Source organism: Callospermophilus lateralis, chromosome 13, assembly GCF_048772815.1.
Source record: "Callospermophilus lateralis isolate mCalLat2 chromosome 13, mCalLat2.hap1, whole genome shotgun sequence".
NCBI classification, from domain to species: Eukaryota; Metazoa; Chordata; class Mammalia; order Rodentia; family Sciuridae; genus Callospermophilus; species Callospermophilus lateralis.
Genome location: NC_135317.1, coordinates 41,820,443 through 41,844,000, shown reverse-complemented (window position 1 = coordinate 41,844,000; position 23,558 = coordinate 41,820,443). Strand labels below are relative to the sequence as shown.

The following is a 23,558-nucleotide window of genomic DNA, read 5'->3' as shown; positions in this document are numbered from 1 at the left end:
CTCCACAACTTGTTAGTAGCAGTTAATCTGTTAACTTGTTAGTAGCAGTTAATCTGCCATCTTGTGTGAAAGCTCCATGCCTCAGCTGACTTGTGACAGCCACCTAGGAATGGATCCATGTCTAGAATCCAAACCTGGTGTGTGGCCTGCTTATAGCTTTAAGAGGATCCCAATCAGGCCTATTTGCTTTTGGCTAGCTATACTTTGTGGTTAGGAGTTTTACTTTTCTCCCTGCTTTTTGAGAGGAGTGGTGATTCTATAATTTTATGGATTGGTAGATTTTGTTACCCTCTTCTACAAAACTGTCCCTATCATTTTAAATAGATGGATGCTTTTACATTTCTGGCATAATCTTTGTGCTGTGAAACTAGCATAAAGGTTAAATTCATTCATACCCAGGAAGGGGCCAAACCAAAAGGAAAAAATAATGAGGGACAGGTCATGTGAGTGACTTTGGTATTCTGTTTTAGTTTCTCAGGGTCAGAGATTTTAGCTTCAAGTGTGTCATGTTGGAGTACTTTTAAGAAACAGTGATGTCTTTCACAAGAGGGCTGTTGACAATATCATACTTGTCATACTTCAAAGTGTGGATTCTTTAATTTTTCAACATTTAGGTAAGAAGGATAAGTCTACAGCATTAATAGTTGATGTAAGCCCCCCTAGTACTTTCAGTATCATTTCCAGCTAGTAGCTGGAAGAAAGGCTAGAGTTCACTTTCCCTGAAGCATTTCTCATCTTGACATGTTGAGGATTTTGTTGCTAAGGGTCTTGGTGAGGAGCCCATTTCTTCTCTGTGTTCTGAGATCCAACATTATTCTATTCTGTCGTTCCTGAAGAGCAAAGAAGAGGCCCGAGGAGGGTAAATTCAGAGAGGAGTCTCTTCAGGGGGTTTATAGTGCATGTGCACAGCTCCATAAAGTATGGCTGTGGGCGAAGGGTAAGAGCCTAATAATTGGAAGACTGGCATTCCAGATGTGGCTCCTCCTTTAACTGTACCTCCATCCTGATGTGCCTCACTCTCTTCTTCTGCTTAAAAAAATGTGCTTAACTGCCTTGCCTTACATCCTGAAGTGGTATGCAAGAATCAAAATGAGGCCAAAATGCTTAATAAACCCAAAACACTAGATGAATGTATGTCATTATGAACATGGCACCTATACTGACTTTCTTGTATTATTATTTTCGTATTTTGTGAAGTATGTACCAAGATCTACAACCAATTGTTTTGAATTATCCATACCCAGAGAAGCTAGGAGCCCAAGGGACCTATCTTAACAAAGACATCAGCGTGGCATTGAAGGCAGTACTGAAGCATAGAGCTTGTTAGAGCTGAGAAGGGTGAGGTTATATAGAGCTGTATGACCTTTGAATGAGAATCTTAATGGCAGTAGAATTTGGAATAGAAATACCTTTCTTTCCAAAGAAAGTGGCTCAGTGGTTAAGTGCCCCTGGGTTCAAGCCCTGGTGACCCCCCCCCAAAAAAAAAAAAAAAAAAGATTTTTGCTCTGATGATATAGTTCAGTGGTAAAAGTACTTGACTAACATGTGAGGTTCTGGATTTGATTTTCATTCCTGAGAAAAAGAGATTTCGAACCTGGTTTCATTGCTTTTAGACATGTTACCTAGGATATATAATTTTAATTCCTGGATAATTATTTTGCGATCTTTGTCCCTTTGTCAAGATGTGCAGTGGGGCTTCATTGGATGTGATAGACTTGAGTGTCATGTTCAGCAGAGATATAACAGCGTCTGTAAGACATGACAGCTGGCTCCTGGTACTGAGAGAAATACAGCTGGGGTACACTAAAGATAATTGTTATACAATTACATCTGTGCCAGTTTGCTTTGTGAGCCTTGTAGCAGTCTTAATTGGGTGGTGAAATGCAAGTCACTTCTATTTTAGATATCTCTGATTATAGACCTCTGACTCTGAAGGATGAATAGGAAATACTCTGCATGGGAGTTCATGTATATTATAGACATATGTGGCACAACCCTGAGTGTCGAGCTTAAAACATTTTAAAAGCAAGGGTTTTACTTTGGATGAATTCTTCTGTTCTTGGTGGGCAAAAAGGGAAAAGAAAAATTATTAAAAATTCTTGTTTATATTTGGAAAACTCCTTTCAAAATTAACTGTTAATCTAGAATCAGTGCATGGGTGAGTAGGTAAGAGATCCTGTTTTTTGCCTTTCAGGAAAAAAATTGCACTCCAAATTTAGAATTTTGCCCATTAATTATTATTAGGAGTTCAGGATTTTAATTGACTTTCAGGATTATGCTATTTCAGTAAGCATAATCACAGTTATCCTTTAAATTATCTGTGGTGGTAGTTGTTATTGTTTTTTTCTTTGTCCCCCCGACCAATGTTACTGGGGATTGAACCTAGGAGTATTCTGCCTCTGAGCTACATCTGCAGTCGTTGTAAAATTTTATTTTGAGATAGGGTCACACTAAGTTGCCCAGGCTGGCTTGGAACTTGCCATCCTCCTGCTTCAGCGTCACAAGTAGCTGGGATTACAGGAGTGTGCCACCATGCCTGACTCTTTGGTTCTTGTAATAGGTTTTTTTAAAAAAGTCTTTTTTTTTTTTTTTAAAGTTGGATGCAATTTATTTATTTATTTATTTTTCATTTATTTATTTATTTATTTACTTATATTGATGCTAAGGCTCAAACCCAGCACCTTGCACATGCTAGGTGAGTGCTCTACCACTGAGCCACAACCCCAGCCCATTATAATAGGTTTTTATATGTGAATATAGACTATGTGTGATTCTTAAAGGTGCAGGTCTTCTTGTTCCCAGTCTGTGTCCCTTGCCAAAATTCAGGATGAGAAAGAAGTCATGAAGATGTCTATGTTTTAATACAGTTTCAAAAATTTCTAATTCACAAATTCACCAAGAATTATTTTCACTTACAACATTACTTTTGTCAATTTACTTTTCCACGGCATTTTTTTTCCTCAAGGCATGTGTAAATGATGACCATTTTTTGAATATGTAGTGCTTGTTGCTCTTTTGTTTGGAAAGTGTTAATAAATGGTTTATGTAATATCAAGAGTTTGCTTTGAGTGTTCTGAAAGCCAGTTTTGTTATTAAAGAGATACGAGTTGCTTATTCACTTTAATTTTAGCATATGTTTGATTGTTTCATTTTTCTATGAGATTAGTTTGGTGTCTAATTTTCCCTTTCTTTTTTTGTGGTAGGAAGTCTGGAGGAAGCCTAGAAAAGTTGGTACAGTTAACCCTCCATATCTGTGGTTTAAAAATTGTGTCTATATTGAACATGTACAGACTTGTTTTGTGTCATTATTCCCCAAGCAATACAGTGAAACAACTATTTAGATTGTAGTAGGTATTATAAGTAACCTAGAAGTGATTTTAGAGTGTACAGAAGAATGTGTGTAGGTTATATGCAAATACTGTGCCATTTTAAATAAAGGACTTGAACATCTTGGATTTTAGTATCCCTGGGGATCCTGCAACCAAACCTTCTTAGATACCAGAGGATGACTGTATTCAGAAGAGGGTGCCTTGGGCATGGCTGGTATCACTTTAGGTCTGTAATCCCAGCTATTTGGGGTTCTGAGGCTGGAGGATCACAAATTCAAGGCCAGCCTTGGCAATTTAGCAAGATCCTATCTCAAAACTAAAAGGTCTGTTGATGTAGCTTGATGGTAAAGCTCCCCTTGATTTAGTCCTCAGTACCTGGGAGGTATTGGGGGGAGGTGACCTTGGGCATTAACCATATGGGCATAAATCCAAGGGACAGGAACATGTTCTTTCTTCACATATTCTGTGGAAGATTGTGTCTGACAGGCTACATACCTTAAGCACCCTGTGTACTCTGCAAGTACAGTTGGCTGTTTAGAGAGTTCTCTTCTGAAGCAGGAAAATACTACTGGGTAACTCACTTCATGAAACCAGGCAGACTCTGGATGTTGGAAATAGAAGATGTGGACAAAGAGTATGAGGAGATGTGATGGCATTCCTGGGATGAGATGAGTCAGGGAGGACCCAAATGTAAGACTTAACACAACTGGGAAAACCCACAAAGTCCCCAGAGGGTGGAAGTAGGTGGTCAGTAGTGGGGTGGTGCTTTTATTCTTGGTGAGGTTTGTTTGCCAAGAATGACTTGAGCTGGAAAGCAAGCATGGTGACAATTTTCAGAGTCAGTTAGATGGTCTTGCAGGTTCCTGAGAACCTCGGACGTGAAACCAGGAAATGGGCTATTGGAACAAAAATTTTCTTTTCTTTCCTAAATTTTCTGAGAGGAACATTTGTTGGAGTGTGAACTGAGTGTTTTGAGAATGAAACTTATTCTTGTGTCCAGAATATTATAGGACGGCATAATGACAGGAATAAAAGGAAAGAATGGAGGGGTTTGCAAAAAGGAGAAGGTTGATCAAAGTGAGAATCGGAGAAAAGAGTACGTGTAGGAGAATGAGCTTGGTAAAGCAGCTTGTAGAAGACAGTCTTTGGTCTGTTTATTGGTGCAGGATGGTTTAATGCAACCTTATTCTTCCAACCAGTCTCCTGTGTCCTCATACTGTATTTGCACCTTCACTTTGGATATGGAAGGTTGATATTAAAGACACCGAATATGTGCTTTTCCACATGTCATTTATTTCTGGCTTTAATTTTAATTTTAGTGTGATTTGGAATGTGTTAAACTATAATATGGATGTCCGCTGGAGGAGGATTTTCTGTAAATTGACTATACACATTTTAGTGTTCTATTCCTGAAAGTAATTTTCTTTCTTTTTTTTTTAAGAGAGAATTTTTTAATATTTATTTTTTCAGTTTTTGATGGACACAACATCCTTATTTTATTTTTATGTGGTGCTGAGGATCAAACCCAGCGCCCCGCGCATGCCAGGCGGGGGTAAGCCATTACCGCTTAAGCTACATCCCCAGTCCCTGAAAGTAATTTTCATAAATGGATTTCTGTCTTGATTAGTCATTCACATGTGAAAGTCTATTTGCTGAGTCTAGTTTCTTCATGTGAAATTCAGGGTCGCTTTCAGTAAAGCAGGAATAAGATGAAGCTATAGCAGAGTTTCTCAATCTCAGCTCTATTGACATTTTTTTTTGGTGAGTTCTTTTTTTTTTTGGTTGTTTGGGGCTGTCTTGTCCACTGGAGGATGTTTAGCAACTTCCCACATATAGCCCCAACCTCAGTCGTCGTGACAATAAAAAATTTCCCTGGTGGGGACAAATTCCTCTAATCCCTTTGAGAATGAGTGAGTGACAGGCTCTAGGATTCAAGGTAAAGAAACTACTTCAGTAGAGTGACTTCCTAATGGTTCTTCTTTGCGTTTGTCACTCTTACATATTCAAGGTACTCAGGGAGTACTTCACAGACTCTGGGTTGTACTTTTTCAGGGCACTAATAACTTCTGATTTTTATGGGAATGATGCCTTACTTCAATTCTATAAATTATTGCATTATTTATTTCAACTCATTAGAACCAACATCAGTATTCAAAGAAAATACATTGCCTTGCAGTTCTCACAATGAATGATGGGTAGTATTCTTTGTGCATGTGAATTATGATTTCTTTACTGAGATTCATAAGTCACTTAAGTTCTCTTATACCTTCTCTTCTCCCACTTTTGGTGCAGTATATCATAGTGAAAGAGTGGTATATTTTTCTTCTTTAAGTCTGCAGTTTTATTTTTCATTTCAGTTTTAAAATTAGCTAGTTGAATGTTTTGTTTTGTTTTGTTTTATAGTACTCAGCAATGATTTTCCTTTTGAGAATCTGTTCTGATGAGGAACATAGAGAAGGAATGACTAAGAAGTCTGTGAAGCTCTGATCTGACTACATTTTCTGGTAGTAACTTTGACTTGGTTCAAGGGCTCAGTGCAATTTTATATTTTTGTGGACCTTTCAAAGTCACTTCAACTGCAGTGTGGTGAACTGGCCTCCTGAGACTGGTGGTGAATAGAACCTATGTTTGACTTAGAGATCTGGTGTTTATTTAAGGACATTTTTAGTAGAAAACTTTGTGGGAGGGGCTGGATAGCCCTTGTATTATTCTCTGTTGCATCATTGCATTCTTAAGGAAAAAAAATAGAGATAGTCTATTTAAATAATTTTAAGAGTTAGTTTCTTTAAGCACATTGCTGCTGGGTTGAGGAAATGCTAATATGGGTTTCTGGAGACTGAGACCTAGAAATTCAAATCTAGATTTGCAGCTTGCCGAGGTCAAGGGAGCTCTGAAGAATGTGGTAGTATAGTATTCTTGACAATTACGTATTGCCTCCAAGAATATTCAAACCAAAAATGTCAGTTCCTTAAAAGTGCCCGTTTTATAAATTATACAATTGGAAACGATTTTTGAAGTTGGAGATGTTTTCCAAGGGCCTGAGGTGTGAAAGTGTGTTGTCAATTCATGCTTTGTCTATGTAGCACATAACATTTGTTAGGAAAGTTATCATTATGGAAGTGCAGCGAGTCATTAAAAAGGTGGTTTTCAACATGCCTGTTAACAGAGCACGGAGGAAACTGGGTGGCTTGGCCTTAGGTACTTGGATTAAAAACACACCTGGAAGAAAGAGTGGGTAACGAAGTGATTGGCATTGTGACTGCTAAGGCAATTTTCCATGTGTGTAGAATCAGTTAGTAGCTTATTTGGAATCATGACAATGAACCTCTTTTTGTTCATATGGTACAACTGTAAGTGACAAGGAAGATGAACTCTTCAGAGGGAGTTACTCCTACAGAAGCAGCCTCACCTTGGTTATTTTCTGTCCTCTTTTTATTCCAAAGTGACCTGGAATATTGTTTTTAGAGTGTATCTGACATTTAAATAAACCCAGTACAAGCCTGATTCTATGAAATATGAGGTCTCTCAGGGCAGGTCTGGCCTTATCCAAGTTTAAATATGTTTTTTAGTTCTTTCATCTGTTTTTTCAAATGCATATAATCTGGAAAGTGCACAAAATGAAAATGCAGCAAAACATTATATAGTACTTACACAGTGATGCTTAGTTGTTTGTGAAGGGACCAGAGCTATACTCTGGAAACAGGGAAAATTATGATTATGGAACATTCAAAAAATTTCAAGTGTATAAAACCATTGGAACAATGTTAGCAGAAGTTGAACAGGTAACTAGTTAATCATTAGGTTATTATATGTAAGGGAGTATGAGATCACATTTTCTTAATAAACATCAGTGCTCCTCTTGATGAATGTCTTCAAGCTAAACATCTAAGGAGCCATTTTTGTATACAGTGTTGTGATTCTGTTTAGCTGTTTAGCTGAGAGTAATCACTGAGATAGATCTAAGTTAGCTATGTTGTTTTGTTTGCTTCTTCTTTTTAAGATTATCGATGTACGATGTTTTGGCCTTCAGTTTACTTGTTTTATTCCATTTAAGTCTTTATCCAGAGTATGTGTCTCGTTACTTTTTTTTTTTTAAATGAGATTAATGCTGATGTTGAGGTCATTGTGTGGGCTGGCTGTGACTGAAAAACTGATTGCAAAGCAAATTTTTTGTCAGAGTTCAAAAAGGTGATAGTTCTTTTGTTTGGATATCTTCCTATAAAGAAGTTACATAAGCAAAATGCTAGTACTGTAAGGAACTAGACAAGCTAGGAAGTTAGTAGAATTCCTTTCCTTTTAAACTATCATTTCTATTGAGTGGTTACATTTCATATGTGGAAGTGTTTCTAGATTATATTTTCCTCAACCACAGAGAAGCTGTTAGAAAATAAAGTTCAATAGGTATAGTGTTGCTGAGAGAGGATACCATTGCCTGTGATGACTAGGCTTAGAGCCAAGGCCAATGTAGGTGGTCCACAGTATGTGAACCCTGAGGAAGGGGACACTATTTAGAAATATGAGAATTTGATGCCCCCAGGTTCAGTTCTTCAGTAGGTCAACAAATTGTTTAGTACAAGTTACTAAATTTCAGGCTCCCTGCTGGGTGCTGGGAACATAAAAATCAATATCATTTGGGCCTTGTCCTTAAGGACCTAATTGTTTACCAGGGGAGACACATATGCAAATAAATGATTACAGTACTGTGTACAGAGGTGAAGGAGGCCACAGTGACTACCTATCTGTGCTTGGGTGGTGAAGGAATGTGTTCAATGAAAATTTGTAAGACAGTATGATGCATGAGGTCATGAAAAGTGGGTGAGAAAGAGGCAGGTAAGTGCCACCAGGGGGGATATTTGCTTCCGAAAAATTTTTTCCTTCTTTTCTGAGATGAGGGTCTCAGTATGTTGCCCAGCCTGGTCTCCAACTCCTAGAGTCAAGTGAACATCCTTTTTCAGACTCCTGACGAGCAGGAACTACAGGTTGGCACACCCATGCATGGCTTTGTTAAATTTGTTTAGTGGCTTAGTTCCCAAACATGTTTTGCAGTGAATTAGACTTATTTAATGATATAACCATTATGATTATTTGTTGGAGAGTCGATTTCATGATGATAGGTACATGTTGGATTTTCTTTTAATTTCCCATATATCCTGGATTCTGGAAACTGATCAAAGTCGTAGGGTGGAACATAGAATTGATGTCTTTAGAATTGTAAAAAGTGTTATTTTTGTGAGTATAGGAAAAGTGTTCATAGAATCATAAAATGTTCATACCTCAAGGAACATAGAAACCCTCATTTTACATTTAAGATAACTGAGCTGCTAAGAAGAGTTGTTCCTCAGCATCACCCATCTAATTCATTGGCAGCTCTAGTCTGAGAGCAAGTCTCCTGACATTGGAATCAGAGCTCTTACTGTAATAGGCTCCACCTCTTTTTAAACTGGTTTCCACAGCGTGGTTAAATATCTTCAAGAAGAAATTGGCCCATATTAATGTTATATGTGATGTTAATCCTAGGAAGAACTAAATTTTAGAGAAGTTATAGGCTGTGTAATAAATCACCCCAACACTTAGTAGCCTAAAACAATATTAATTATCTCTTAGTTTCTGTGGGTCTGGACTCCAGGTACAGCTTACTTGGGAGCCTCTGGCTGATGGTGTCTTTTGAGAATTCTGTCTTTTGAGCTGTCAGCTGGGGCTGTAATCATCTTAAGACCCAAGCAGGAGTGGTTCTGCTTGCTTTCAAGCTTACTTACATGGCTATTGCAGGTACCATGTGCACAGTGACTCTTGACTTGGAGACATCATTTTTTTTTCCCCCTCCCCTCATCAGCCTTTCATAGACCAGCAAACAACAAGGCTTCAACCAGGCCACGTGATTCAAGGGAGAACAAGACACCTACCTCCCATTGAGGGAAGTCTTATAAGCCCAAAATTGACATTCCACCATGCTCTTTGTTAGAGTCAAGTCACTGAAGTCCAGGCCACACTTCAAGGAGATGGTATTATATCTATAGAGTATGAATACCAGGAGATGTATTGGAGGTCATCTTGGAGGCTGCCCATGAAAAGCACTAATTAAGATTCTGTTGGTCATATGTAACAGAAGCCCACTAAAACTGACTTGAGCACACAGGTGGGGAGCGGAGAGAGGAGTTGTTATGTATGATAAATTTCTATGGAGACCAGGGGCAGGAAGCCTGAAACTCATATGGAACTGGAGAAGGGAGTTGGACAGCCTGTAGAAACTGAGGCAGCTATCTCCTTTAATATCTTAATTTTAAATTCTATCAGTTTTAGTTGGCTTTATCTTTTTCTGTGTCTTGAGCTTACCTTTTTGTAATTCTTTATCAAATAGTTTTCTTTGCCTGTACGTGGTGGAAATGGCTCCCAACATTGTTAGTTCTAGGACCTCAAAAATTGACTGGAATCCCGGTGACCCAGTAGAGAGGATTGAGTTGACGGCCCAGTTAACAGGATGGCTCCTCTGTGAAAGGTGTCCAGTTGGATGTGGACAGGGTGGAGGATGAGGTCAAGGGTATGCCTGGGAGTACAGGAACTTTACTTTTGTTTGCTGTGGAGAATGGATAAAGGGGAGGAGGTTGATGAATGATCTGTAGAAGTAGATTTTAGAGAAGAGCATTTGCAATGATTTTCTCATGTATGTGTTTTTTAAAACCATATTTTATTTTCCCTAAGGAATTGCAAAGTATATTAGAGATAAGATGAAAAGCAAGGTTATCTGTGTTAAGAAATTAAAAAAAAAAAAGTCTGTGAGGGCTGGGCATATGGCTTAGTGCTAGAGTGCTTGCCTAGCATGCATGAGACCCTGGATTCAATCCCAGTGCTCGGGGGTCAAGTCTCTGAGACTTTTGTAATCTTGAAAGCTGGAAACCATATTGGTTATTAAAGTTACTATTTTTCTTTCTCAAGTTGTCCTGTATAAATTTTATCTTTATTCACATTTAAAAAAAATGTTTTTATGTTGTGAACATCTGTCAGCTTTCCCATCTTAGATTTTTTTTTAAGCAGTAACTTTAAATAAAATAAGCATTTCTGTTCTAAAACTGCCCATTTTGTGTCTTCATAGAGTTTTTCTTTTGGTTTTAATTGTCTTCAATAAATTATAGAGATGTAGAAAGGATTTTCATTGTCTTTTTGCATGTTGGTTTATTTTTATTTAAAAATGATGCATACTCTGATTTAGCTGCAAGAAATTTTTTATTATAAAGTTAGAAACCAACACCCTTTTCCTTAGAGGTATATAGATATATTTCTTTTTGCTTTGTAGATAAATCAGATTAATTTGCTTTGTAGATAAATTAGATTAATTTTGTGAAACCTAATTGTAAAGACAATTCACAGATTGTATGGTTTTGTTCCTTGGAATTTGATTTGAGCAGTCCACTAATAGCATTGATGAATACAGGTTAGTATGTGGGAAATACTTAAATTTGCACATTTTTTTTTCTTCAGTGCTGGGGATAGAACCTACACACATACTAGGCAAGCGCCCTACCACTGAGCTGTATCCCCAGTTCAGACTTGTACATTATTAATACGTTGTTTTGTTAAAATCCAGTTTTAAAAAGTGAAACTGGCATAGTGGTCTCCGGGAATTACCAAGCAATGGAAAACCCTTTCGGACAACCTGCAGGCTCCTGTGTTAGGGAAGCTGGTAGTGTATGTTGTTGGAGAAAGCAAGGAAGATAGATGTGGGAAAATAGATGTGAAGACCAGAAGAATGCTTCAGCAAATTTTGCTGGGCAGTATTTTTTGGGAAAAATCCATTCCCACTATTTAACCTAGTAACATATTATTTACCTTGTATTCCACTATTGTGGATTTTGTTTTGGCAGTAATGCTGCTGTTCACTGTTAGAACCAGGTAGAGCGAAAAAGACTGTGTATACTCAAGTCACAGGGATCTTTGCAAAGATGCAACAACTTTCCTTGGCTTCTTGTTAATTGCTTCTTGAGCCGTTCTCTTTTCTTTTTTCTTTTTAAATTTTTTATTAATTGCTCAAAACATTACAATGATCTTGACATATCATACATTTGATTCAAATGGGGTGTTTTCCCACGTGTTGAGATTGCAGTATCACATTGGTTATAAGCCACGTTTATATATACAGCCATACTAGTGTTTGTTGTATTCTGCTACTCTTCCTATCCTCCCCTCCCCTCACCTCACTCTAACCAATCCAATCTACTGTGACACATTCCCCCCCACACCATCTTATATGTAATTTTGCATAACAATGAGGGCCTCCTTCCATCTTCCGTGCAGTTCCCCTTCTCTCTTCCATTCCTACGCACCTCTCTTCCCTATTTAATGGTAATCTTCTTCTCATGCTCTTCCTCCTTGCTCTGTTTTGAGTCGCCCCCTTTATATCAAAGAAGACATTTGGGATTTGTTTTTTAGGGATTGGCTAGCTTCACTTAGCATAATCTGCTCTAATGCCATCCATTTCCCTGCAAATACCATGATTTTGTTATTTTTTAGTGCTGAGTAATATTCCATTGTGTATAAATGCCACATTTTTTTTATCCATTCATCTATTGAAGGGCATCTGGGTTGGTTCCACAGTCTAGCTATTGTGAATTGTGCTGCTATGAGCATTGATGTAGTTGTGTCCCTGTAGTATGCTCTTTTAAGGTCTTTTGGGTATAGTCCGAGAAGGGGAATAGCTGGGTCAAATGGTGGTTCCATTCCCAGCTTTCCAAGGAATCTCCATACTGCTTTCCAGATTGGCTGCACCAATTTGCAGTCCCACCAGCAATGTACAAGTGTACCCTTTTCCCCACATCCTCGCCAGCACTTGTTATTGTTTGACTTCATAATGAGCCGTTCTCTTTAATCTGTTCTTATGATTCTGTCTCTTTCCTTAAGGAATGTGGAGATGATCTTGTCACTGCCCTGCTTATAATCCCCACTTGGCTCCAGTTATGTTTAGAGCACTACACAAACTCCTTCCCAGGGCTCCCAGTCATTGGTGTTTGCGGGCTGCTGCCTGCCAGGTAAACCTTTCTCATATAGTGACTCAGCCACTAGGGCCTTCTTGAGGTCCTTTCTGAAGGTAACACGTCTGACCTTTTCTCTGGGTATGTACATGTTATTTCTTCTATTATGTACCCTCTTCTGAGAGATAATTACCTGACTGGCTCCTGGGCATCCTATGCCATCTTCTTGATCCAGAAGCCTTTGCTCCAGTCTCATCACACTCTTATTCCTTTTTTTTTTTTTTTTAAATTATACAGTGTTTACCACAGTCTGGCATTATCTTATTATTATTTTTGCCTATTTCTTGTGTGTTCCTTGATCACCCCACCCTGATTATAAACTTAGTCACAATAGGAACTATGTTTGTCTTGCCCATCATGATATTCCCATTACCTAGAGTTGTACCTGACTAATAGTAGGTACTCAGTAAAAGTTGAATGAAAAGAGGTACTACATTTACTTAGCATCTAACTTTTCTTCGTGTTTGTGTTTCTTGACCTTGGCGTTTTCAAAGAGCACAGGCCAGTTATTTTGTAAAATATCCCTCAATTTGGATTTGTCTAATGTTTCCTCTTGATTCAATTCTAATTATGCATTTTATCAGGAATATTACAGTAGAGATGCATCATATCAAGAGATGCATGCCCCTTGTTTAATCCTGCACTGCTGATGTTTACTTTGAATCAAGTGGTTAAGATGTAATATCTGCTGATGTCTTCAATGTGGTGTTGCTGTGTTTTCATTTGTAATTAGAAAATAACTTGTGGGGAATTTGAGACTATGTAACTATTTCTACTTCTTATCAAATGTTCACTTGTTAGTTTTATTATCCTTCGATAATAGCCTGTTCCATATTTTTTAGTAGGCATTTGATAGTAAGGAAGAGCTGTTTCTTATACTTTAAATATTCTTTAGTATGGATTCGTGGATTCTTATTGCCTTCAACAAGTTGTATTGTGTTCTTTCTATCTTATTGCGGCTCAGATTGTCCCAAATTTGGCTGGTGAAAGCCTCTTCATATTATTTCCTCTTCAGGCTGTTCCTATCTTTTCCTTGAGTACTTCCTTAGTTCTGGGAGGATATTTGCTCTTTAGAAATTCTTTCTCTCTTGGTTTAGGAAAAAAATGCCCCCCCCCCATTAAGACATGGATGCAATATTTTCCTTTTATAGTAACATAAAGTCAATCTTGGTGCCTGAAAATGTGACTTTAAGCAAGGCTTTCTATTTTTTTATTTTTGCAATACTGGGGATTGACTCCATAAATGCTTTATCACTGAGCTACATCCCCAGCCCTGTCTTATTTTGAGACAGGGTCTTGTTAAATTGCCTAGAAGGGCCTTGAGATCCTTCTGTCCTAGCTCCCTGAGTTTCTGGGATTATAGATTTGTGCCACCATAACTTGCTCATTTATTTATTTTTTAAAACCTACATGATTTTGCTTACTGTTTTTGTGAAGTCAAAAAGCAGCAGCATATCTATTTGCAGCCCAGGGACAAAATCATGTGAGAAATGGTCAACATTATTTATTGAGTACTTCAAGGGCATGAAGCATTGTTCTGTAGCTAGAAAGAATAACAAAGTAAAGTAGAAGAGAACACATATTTGCTCAAAAGGATGGTGGGATTTAGTGGAGGAAGACAAGACTGTATTGCAATAAGAACATTTCAAATGAAATTGAAAGGCTAATTTTAGAAACTTAACAGTCTTCCTTATCCTGGTTACATGTAAAGATCACTATTTAAAGCCGGACATGATAAATGTCCCTAATTCCAGCTACTTGGGAGTCTGAGGCAAGAGGATTAGTAGAGTAGTTCAAGGCCAGCCTGGGCAATTTAGCAAGTTGGGTCTTGCTAAAAGAAAAAATGGAGGGAGAGTGGATGGGTGTTGGGAATGTAGTTCAGTGGTAGAAGAATTTCTGAGTATGTGCAAGACCCCTGTGTTCAATCTCTAGTATCACACAGAGAGAAAAGATTATCATTTGATTAGTAGCAGTAATCAATCTTAAGAATTTGATGTAATTTTGAACTACTACTTCTCAGGCTCATACCAAAGACAAATCAAGGGAAGGCTTGAAGTAAGACACAACAGACCACTTTCAGATTTGGATGGTTACTTAACACACATAGAAGAACTGGGCAAAGATACCAGCTTCCTGTAATCCCTGTTGAGCACACCAGATAGGGTAGTACTGAAATGAGAGGGTGATGACTGCATGAGTTACGGGATACTCTGCTATTGAGGAGCCACAGCTAGTGTAGCAAGTGGGTTTATCTTCTGGAGCTTAACTTGATGCAATGTGAGGAGGGACCAAAGTCTGTCCTTTACCAGAGCCTAGGAAACAATGAGGATCTGCCGCCTGACAGCCATTAGGGAGATAGGGAGGTGAATGGGATATGACCTTCTAGAAGTTTCTTGCCTCTTGTGTTTCAGGGGCAACATACAGTGGTCCTCCAAAACAGAAAACTGTGGTTCATGCCTTGCCTGCATATCTTATTTAGGTAAGTGCATGTTTACAGAGCCCTGTGGCAGAGCTGCTCCCCTGCACTTCTGTGGATTTGCAGCATAACTAATGTCTTCACACAAAAATATCCTATTGCCTCTGACTGCCACTCACCTACCTGTTATGCTGTTCACTGCTCTGTTGCACCAGGCTATAGGTCTGTTCTGTAATTAACTGTTGTTGCATCTGGGTCTTCAGACTTTTATTTCTGTCTACTTTCTTTTTTTTTTTTTAATTTGCTTGTTTGTTTGTTTCCCATTGCTGGGGACTGAACCCAGGGTGTTGAGCATGCCAGGCAAATGTTCTACCACTGAGCTGTACCCTCAGATCCCCTCCCTTTGTTTAAAAATTTTTGAAAGAGGATATTGCTAATTTGCCCAAGCTGGCCTCAAATTTAGGATCCTCCTTCCTCAGCCTCCCCAACAGCTGGGATTATAAGTACCACCACTCTTGCCCCTGTCCTTTATATCCACCCTAAACTAATGGATTCTGAAGTAAATTTGAGCATCTTAGGTCAGGCTTCCTTGTGTATATCCAGAGCTGTTAGACTTCTGTAAACATTGCCCCAGTGTTTTCAGATGATTGTGTTTTTTTGTCTTTTGTTTGCTTTTGTTTTTAAAAACAAATTTTATGGCAAAATGTATGTAGAATAAAATTTATCATTTTAGTCGTTTTTTTAAGAGTATGGTTCAGTGGTGGTATTAATTACATGCACATTGTTGTGCACCATCACCACCATCTATTTCTAGAATCTTCATTTTACCAGACTTCCATACTAAATTATGAAACAATAAGTAATTATTCCTCCTTCTCTCCCAGCCCCTGGCAACCACCATTATGTTTTTGTTTCTGAATTTGACTATTCTACATCCCTTATATAAATGGAATTTTAAAATATTTGTGTTTTTTTGCAGTTGGCTAGTTTCACTCAGATTAATGTCTTCAAGGTTCATCCATGTTTTAGCATATATCAGAATTTCCTACCTTTTTAAGACTGAAAAATATTTCATTGTATCTGTTTGCTACATTTTGTTTATCCATTCTTCTCTTGATGAACATTTAGATTGCTTTCACCCTTTAGCTATTGGGAATAATTTTGCTATGAACAAGGGTGTGGAGTTCCGAATTTAATTCTTTTGGGTCTATACCAAGCAGTGGAATTGCTAGAATGGACTTCTGTGATTTGAAATCTTGATTTTTTGTGAATCTGTTGTTGTAACTTAAATTTAATGTGAATAAAAGTGATAGAGAATCTGGATTATGATATTATGCATATCTTATGAAGCCAAAAATTTTTAAATTAGGATTTACTCTTAAGGCAATATTTGTTATTTTTCTTTTTGATTATGGAAACACAGTATATTAATTGTGGAAACTTTGGAAAGATAAATAGAAAAAAATCAACCTTTACTCCCACAAGCATGCAGAACAATGCTTGTTCTTAACATTTTAAACCAGTATTGTTATAGAATACCCTAATGGAATGTACAATGTATAGCTTCAAAAGTTTGAAAATTTCTACCCATATCTATGAGTCAGAAAGTAAACTTATGTAATTTTTACCATGTGAATTTACTAGAATAAAGGTATTTATTCATTCATTGATTCATCAATTCATTTTCTTTCTGATATTTATTTTATTATTATTATTTTTTTGTTACTGGGGATTGAGCCGAGGGGCATGCTACTACTGAGCTATATCCTAGCCATTTTTATTTATTATTTTGAGATAGGGTCTCACTAAGTTGCCCAAGCTGGCCTTGAACTTGTGATTTTCTTGACTCAGTCTCCTAAATAGCTGGGATTACAGGTGTGTGTGTGCCTATATGAACTGCTTGATATATGTATTTATGTGTATCTAATTGGGACTGTGTTGTAAATATGGTCCCAGTTACAGTTTTCTTTTTCTCTTTTTGTAAAAGGAATAATTCTAAGTAATTTTCTAAAACATGATTATTGACTACTATTTGTGATATTTAAAATCAATTCCATAATTTATTTAATCACAATAGTACTAATTATGCTAGAATTTAAATCCTTAGATTTTGGTCCTTTAGGTTTTTTTTTTTAAACTCTCATAATATTTTGTTTGCATGTCATTGAGGGATTTACCTAGGATACATTTCTGAAAATCATTTTTTTTTGCCTTTTGAGGAGGCAAGAATTTGAAATATATTGAATGATAATTTTCAGGTTTGTGTGAATAACTTATACATTTGAGAATTGGCATTCTGCTCACAGGAATCTTCATTAATTTTTAAAAAAATGTATTGATCATCTACCGAACATGATGGCATTTTATTTAAGTACATGCAAATTATAAAGAGGTATACAAGATAACGACCTTTGCTTTCTAGGTCTTTAAACTCTAACTGGGAAGATAAAAAAGCATATATGTTATCATTTAAGGCAGTGTGTGGAAAGAAATGTATTGGTTGTACAGAAGTAGGTGCTAAAATCAAACCAAAAAGAGAATGTGTGATAAAATGTCAAAAGTGGAAGAGATGGCTTTTAGCTTGGGTGATGTGGAACAGTTTCATGGAAGAGATATAACATAGAGAACATTTCTAGCAGGGGTAAGTCAGTAGGAAAAGTCTGGATGTGAAAAAATACAGGATTTATTTGGGTCATGGTGAGTGTGAGCATTTTGCTGAAGAAGATTGGGGTGACTTATCCAGACAGTTTTTGGATCTGTTACATTCTAGTGGGTCCATGAGGTGTAGGGCTGTGAATGCCAGGCGAGGGAGTGCCAGGTTTGGGGTAGTAGGCTTATCTGATCCAAGTGGCCCCAGGAAGATTATATTGTAAATAGGAGAGCCAGATGGGAATAGGAAAAGACTAGAACTGATGAGGTCACTTGTATTGGTTCAGTGAGAAATTCTAAGTGTAAGAAAGTTAGGTGGGAAAGAAGTTTCATAAGCAACCCTGCTGTTGTCATTCCCCCCCCCCCCCCAAGATACTGTGAATGTGCCAGGACTGTGTCAGAGCAGAAACTTTTAAAGATCTTTGTATTCCCTGCCTGCCTGACACTGAGTAGGAATGAAATCATTTTGAAAGAATGAGTGAAACAGCAATATAATTTTATGTCTAGAGGTATAGAGAAAGAGGGGATTCTCAGGGTTGACTCTGAATGTTTTGGAGCCTGGGTGATTGGATGATGAATGGTGTTTCAGTGGATAGAAAAATTGGAGAAGTGAGGAAGAGAGGGATTGGCTTTGAGGAGGGAGATGGTAAAATATTGGGTTTGAACAGGTTTATGTAATCTTTCTCAATGTTATAGGATAATTAGTGTTTCCAAAATTCACTTTAATATATTATGTTAAAAATGTAATTTTCTCTTCTACTTCCAGTAGTGCAAAAAGATCGGAATGTTCTGATTTGTGAATTGTTGTCAAAGAGATGACGGAAGGACCCAGATTTATATTCTACTTTGCTTGATGAGAATCTGTGTTTATAACAGCTCTTGTTAGTCTGGAGTCCTTTAATTCTCATGTGATTCTGTTTTTTTTTTTTTTTTTTTTTTTTTTAAAGCAGGAGTAAAACTCAAGTACTCAGATTAAACTGAAAAATTTCATTTGGATTATTTCTAAGGTTTTCCAGACTAGCACTGATCTACACCACCACCACTAACAGAGTTAACTAAATTTTACATGCTGTTTGTCCCACATGTAAGATATGTTAGAAGGTTGCTTCTGATCCACAGACATGTTTTTAAATTAGTTAAAAATAACATTGGGCTGGGGATGTGGCTCAAGCGGTAGCGCGCCTGGCATGTGTGCGGCCTGGGTTCGATCCTCAGCACCACATACAAAGAAAGATGTTGTGTCCGCCAATAACTAAAAAAATAAATATTAAAAAAAAAATAACATTATGTTGGGGCTGGGGATGTGGCTCAAGCGATAGCGCGCTCCCCTAGCATGCGGGTGGCCAGGGTTCGATTCTTAGCACCACACACAAAGATGTTGTGTTCGCCGAAAACAAAAAATAAATATTAAAAAAAAAAATTTTCTCTCTCTCTCTCCCTTTCCCTCTCTCTCTCTTTAAAAAAAAAGTTAAGAATAGAATTGTGATAAGGGTATATATACCATTAGGATGCTTTTTGAGTTCATACAGTGGTGTATTACATTGCCATCTTTGAGTTTCAATTCTTATGTGACAGTCAGCTTTAATAGGACCATTACTTAGATTAGTATGCTTTTTAGGCATTTCATTTCTGTGAATTGTGTTTTTATACTTTTTTTTATGTTACCGTTTTAATGTTTTTTCAATAATTCAATTTCTTTATAAGTTAGCCTAGTAACTCTTTCTTATCATAATGCAGTTTATCTTTTACAAATTAGATCTTTACCAAAGCAAAGATGGTATAAATTAAATTTGGGGAGTAGTTCTAAGTGAGAATTGGCCCCTTGCTAAAAATGGAAATTGTCTATCTTGAATTTTCCTAGTGTTTACTTTGCTTACTTAAGACCAAGACTGATATGTATATACTTTTGAAGAAGCCAAATAGGATATGTTTAATTAACAGTAGACTTAAGTGTATTTTGCATCACTGTTGCACTTTGGACACTAGGACTTTGGAAGGTGGAAAATTCCAAATGCAAATGAGAGATTTCTGTCACTGGGTTTTATGTCTTAACAATAAGTCCTGTCTAAAATGGACCTGGTAATGTTTCTTGAGCTGGTGAAGTTTATGGGGTATAAATAGATAGGTTATCTTTCCTGGAGAACATTAGTTATTTTCACTGCAGGACTTTTGAAATGGAGAGAAAGCAAGAGTAACATAAATTTGGTATTCAGATAGAAAAGAAAATATATATGCATATTTATGTTTTAACTTAGTACCCATGATATAAAACTTGTTTTTAGTCCCTTTACAGTGATATTTTTTTAATTGAAGCCTTAATATCTTATATAGAACCTAGATTAATTTCTTCTCTGCTTTATTTTTCAAATTAAAATTGAGAAGACATATCTGTACTTCCTACTTGCCAAATAAAAAGAAGTTGAACATCAGAAATTAAAAAACTGTAGAAGAAAAATAGAACTAAGAGTCTCCCTTATTTGTATGTTGTTATTGTCAGGATTATCCACTACTGAATTACCTATGGCAAATTTATATATTTTTGGTTAACTTCTGGGTTTTGAGATTGCTATTTCTCTTTTACTTCTGTTAATCTTGTTTTCTTAGAAGTTGCCAGTTAAGTATAATATTAGGGGAAGAGAAAGTAATTAGAAGTGTAAATAAAATCTTTATTATTTATTATATGACAGTTTCTTAGTTTTGAAAATTGTATTATGGCTATATAAAGTGTAATTCTTAGAGGAGATTGAGTGAAGGGCATATGGGAACTCTGAACTATTTTTATAATTCTCCTGTAATCTGAAAATTATTTAAAAATAAGAATGATAATTGGGGCCTGGTGTTGTGGCTCAGTGGTAGAGAGCTTGCCTAGCACATGTAAGGCACTGGGTTTGATTCTCAGCACCCCCAAAAAAAAAAAAAAGAATAACAATTTGGCTGATTTATCAGCTGCAAAAATTTTAGTGTATTATAAAAGCCAACAGGAATGATTTCTGTGTTGTAAGGAGCACAGCCAGAGATTCTTTTGTTTGTGTGGTTGAATTCCTTGTTCACTTTTATTTACCTGAAAAATTGAGAGTTGATGCTTTGTCTCTCAAGATGGAGATACTGGTATTAGAGTGTTTTTAGTAGCTTGGACATGTTTTTTCTCTTTTTCTATGTTATATATCATTATATGCATAAATGAGCAGTATTATTTTGCATGCGTACATGTACTTCTAAAATGAGGTTACTGACGTTCTAAAAAATTTTATAGAATTTCATTTTAGCTTGAGTTTTAGCCAGCTTTTTTGCTGCTATAACCAAAAGACCTGACAAGAACAGTTTTAGAGGAGGAAAAATTTATTTGAGGCTCACAGTTTCAGAGATCTCAGTCCTTAGATGGCCAGCTCCATTGCTCTGGACCTAAGGTGAGGCAGCACATCATGGTGGAAGAATGTGGTGGAAAAAAATAGTTCAGGATATGGCCACCATGAAGCAGAGTGAAAGAGACAGACTTCCTCTCACTGTGGACAAAATATAAAATCCAAAGGCATGTCTGTCCCCATTGACCTATCTCCTCTAGTCATACTGTACCTGCCTATAATCACCACCTAGTAAATCCCTACCAGGGAATTAATGCACTGATTAGGTTAAGGTTCTCATAACCTTCTTCTTCTAAACTTTCTTGCATTGTCTCACACATGAGCTTTTGGAGGACACCTAATATTGAAATCATAACAGCTTGTTACATATTTGTTTTCTTGATGAGATGGTGCTAATCATTTGCCTTTTGAGAATAAGATTATTTTATTTTGAAAATAGCATAGATTTGGGGCTTAATGTAAAAGTTGAGTAATGAGGTTTTTAAATTCTTATTTATATCTAAACTTAAGAAATGATATTAAAAAAATAAGTTGGCTCAATTTATTTATTTTTCTCTCTTTTTCTTTTTCTTTTTTTGATATTGGTGATTGATCCCAGGGTGCTTTACCTCTGACTTATATCCCCAACTCTTTTTAGTCAGTTCTTTATTTTGAGACAAAGGTCCACTAAGTTGCTGAGACTGACTCAAACTTGTGATTCTCCTGCCTCAGCCTCCCGAATCCCTGGGATTACAAGTGTGTGCCACTGTGCCCTTTAGCTCAGTTCATTTCTAAAGAATAGTACACATCTTTATTCAGTGGCCTCAACATTGGACTAAGTCTAACATTTATGAATTTTAACTTCAAAAAGGATATCATATGCATACTTAATCATTTTTTTTTTATGATTGTTGTTATCTCTATTAACAAAGAGTCCAAGGTTTTTCAGCAGTTGCTCTACTCAGATCTGTGTTAAAGCTTAGTGTGGACACTAACCTGGAAACTTGGGCTGTACTTCTATACTTTGTTATCTTCACACTTACTTTTTCCTTTTGTTCTAAGGTAGCACTCTGTACTAGAGCTTTCTTGAAGATGGAAATGTTCTCTGTCTATATTGTCCAGTGTGGTAGTATCTTGTGTTCAACATGTGGTTGTTAAGTACTTGAAATGTAGCTGGTGTGATTGAAGATCAGAATTTTATATTAAATTTTTTTTTGGAGGCACTGGGGGTTGAACCCACGGGTGCTCTATCACTGAGTTGTATCCCTAACTAACTAACTTACTTTCTTTCTTCCTTCCTTCCTTCCCTCCTTCCCTCCTTCCCTCCCTCCTTCCCTCCTTCCCTCCCTCCTTTCCTCCCTCCCTCCCTCCCTCCCTTCCTTTCTTCCTTCCTTTCTTTCCTTTCTTTCTTTCTTCCTTTCTTTCCTTTCTCTCTTTCTTTCTTTCTTCCTTCCTTCCTTCCTCCCTTCCTTTCCTTCCTTCCCTCCCTCCCTCCCTCCCTCCCTCCCTCCCTCCCTCCCTCCCTCCCTCCCTCCCTTCCTTCCTTCTTCCTTCCTTCCTTCCTTTCTTTCTCCTTCCTTCCTTCCTTCCTTCCTTCCTTCTTTTCTTCCTTCCTTCCTTCCTTCCTTCCTTCCTTCCTTCCTTCCTTCCTTCCCTCCCTCCCTCCCTCCCTCCCTCCTTCCTTCCTTCCTTCCTTCCTTCCTTCCTTCCTTCCTTCCTTCCTTCCTTCCTTCCTTCCTTTCTTCCCTCCTTCCTTCCTCCCTCCCTCCCTCCCCCCCCTCTCTCTTTCTTTCTTTCTTTCTTTTTTTCCTCCTTCCTTCCTTCCTTCCTTCCTCCCTCCCTTCCTTCCTTCCTTCCTTCCTTCCTTCCGGACAGGGTCTCATTAAGTTACCCACACTGGTGTCGAACTTGATCTTCTTGCCTTGGCTTCCTGAGTTATTGGGATGACAGGCATGTGTCACCACACCTGGCAAATTTTATTTAATTATAAGAAATAGATTTATATGGTTATATGTGGTACTGGCTACTGTATTAGATAGCATAGATTGGGGGCTACTATTTATTGCTAGCTCCTTCAGTGGTCTTCCTTGAATGCCATGGTATGTGCGGAGAAGGGATTGGACACAGGTTTTTGTAGGGTAACTGAATTGCCTTTTGTTCTAACATAAAATTTCCATTAGGACTAGGAATATAGCTCAGTGGAGTAGACTTCATGCCTGGTATACTTGAGGCCCTGAATTTGATCCCCAGCATTACAAAACAAAAACAAGAAACAACAACAACCAAAAATCCATTGAAAGAGTTTTAATAGACTTGTAGAAATATTGTCATGGTGACTTCTTGTATTTGGGGTACATTTTGTAAGAGATTCTTTTTGGGTACTATTTTAAAATTTAACTTTTTTACAAACCTTTCCATAGCAGTAAATATATTATTTCCTGTGTTAGGGATCTAGCCCAAGGCCTTTTGCATGCTAGGTGAGCACTCTACCACTCAGCTACACCCAGCCCTATCTCATCATTTTTAGTGACTATGGGTAGAAGTTTATTTTTGAGTGTCTCATTATTTATCCGAGTTCTTGTTTTAGAGTTTTTAATATTAGATAAAATTCTGAGAAGATTGATTATGCACATACATACTGGGTTGCATTTCATCTTTGTCTTTTGCTTAGGAAAAATTAGAATTGTCAAGAGCTAGGTATGTGTTTAGGGTTTTTATTGTTTAATGCATGATGCTATTACTAACCCCCCCCCCCCATCCACCCCGTTGTACCAGTTTCCCTCTGATATGTAATCTGCAG

At 37.3% G+C, this 23,558-nt stretch overlaps 1 protein-coding gene across 2 annotated transcripts in view; it reads left to right on the top strand.

Moving 5' to 3' along the window:
* Ccny (cyclin Y) overlaps positions 1-23,558 on the top strand; it is a 233,477-nt gene that overhangs the window by 6,967 nt on the left and 202,952 nt on the right. Inside the window, exon 2 of one of the 2 annotated variants that reach the window (XM_076831471.1) lies at positions 14,764-14,831. The exons of the other annotated variant lie outside the window; for it this stretch is intronic. The gene's annotated coding sequence lies outside the window, so the exon portion shown is untranslated. The remainder of the gene's footprint in view (positions 1-14,763; positions 14,832-23,558) is intronic. 2 annotated transcript variants of the gene reach the window in all.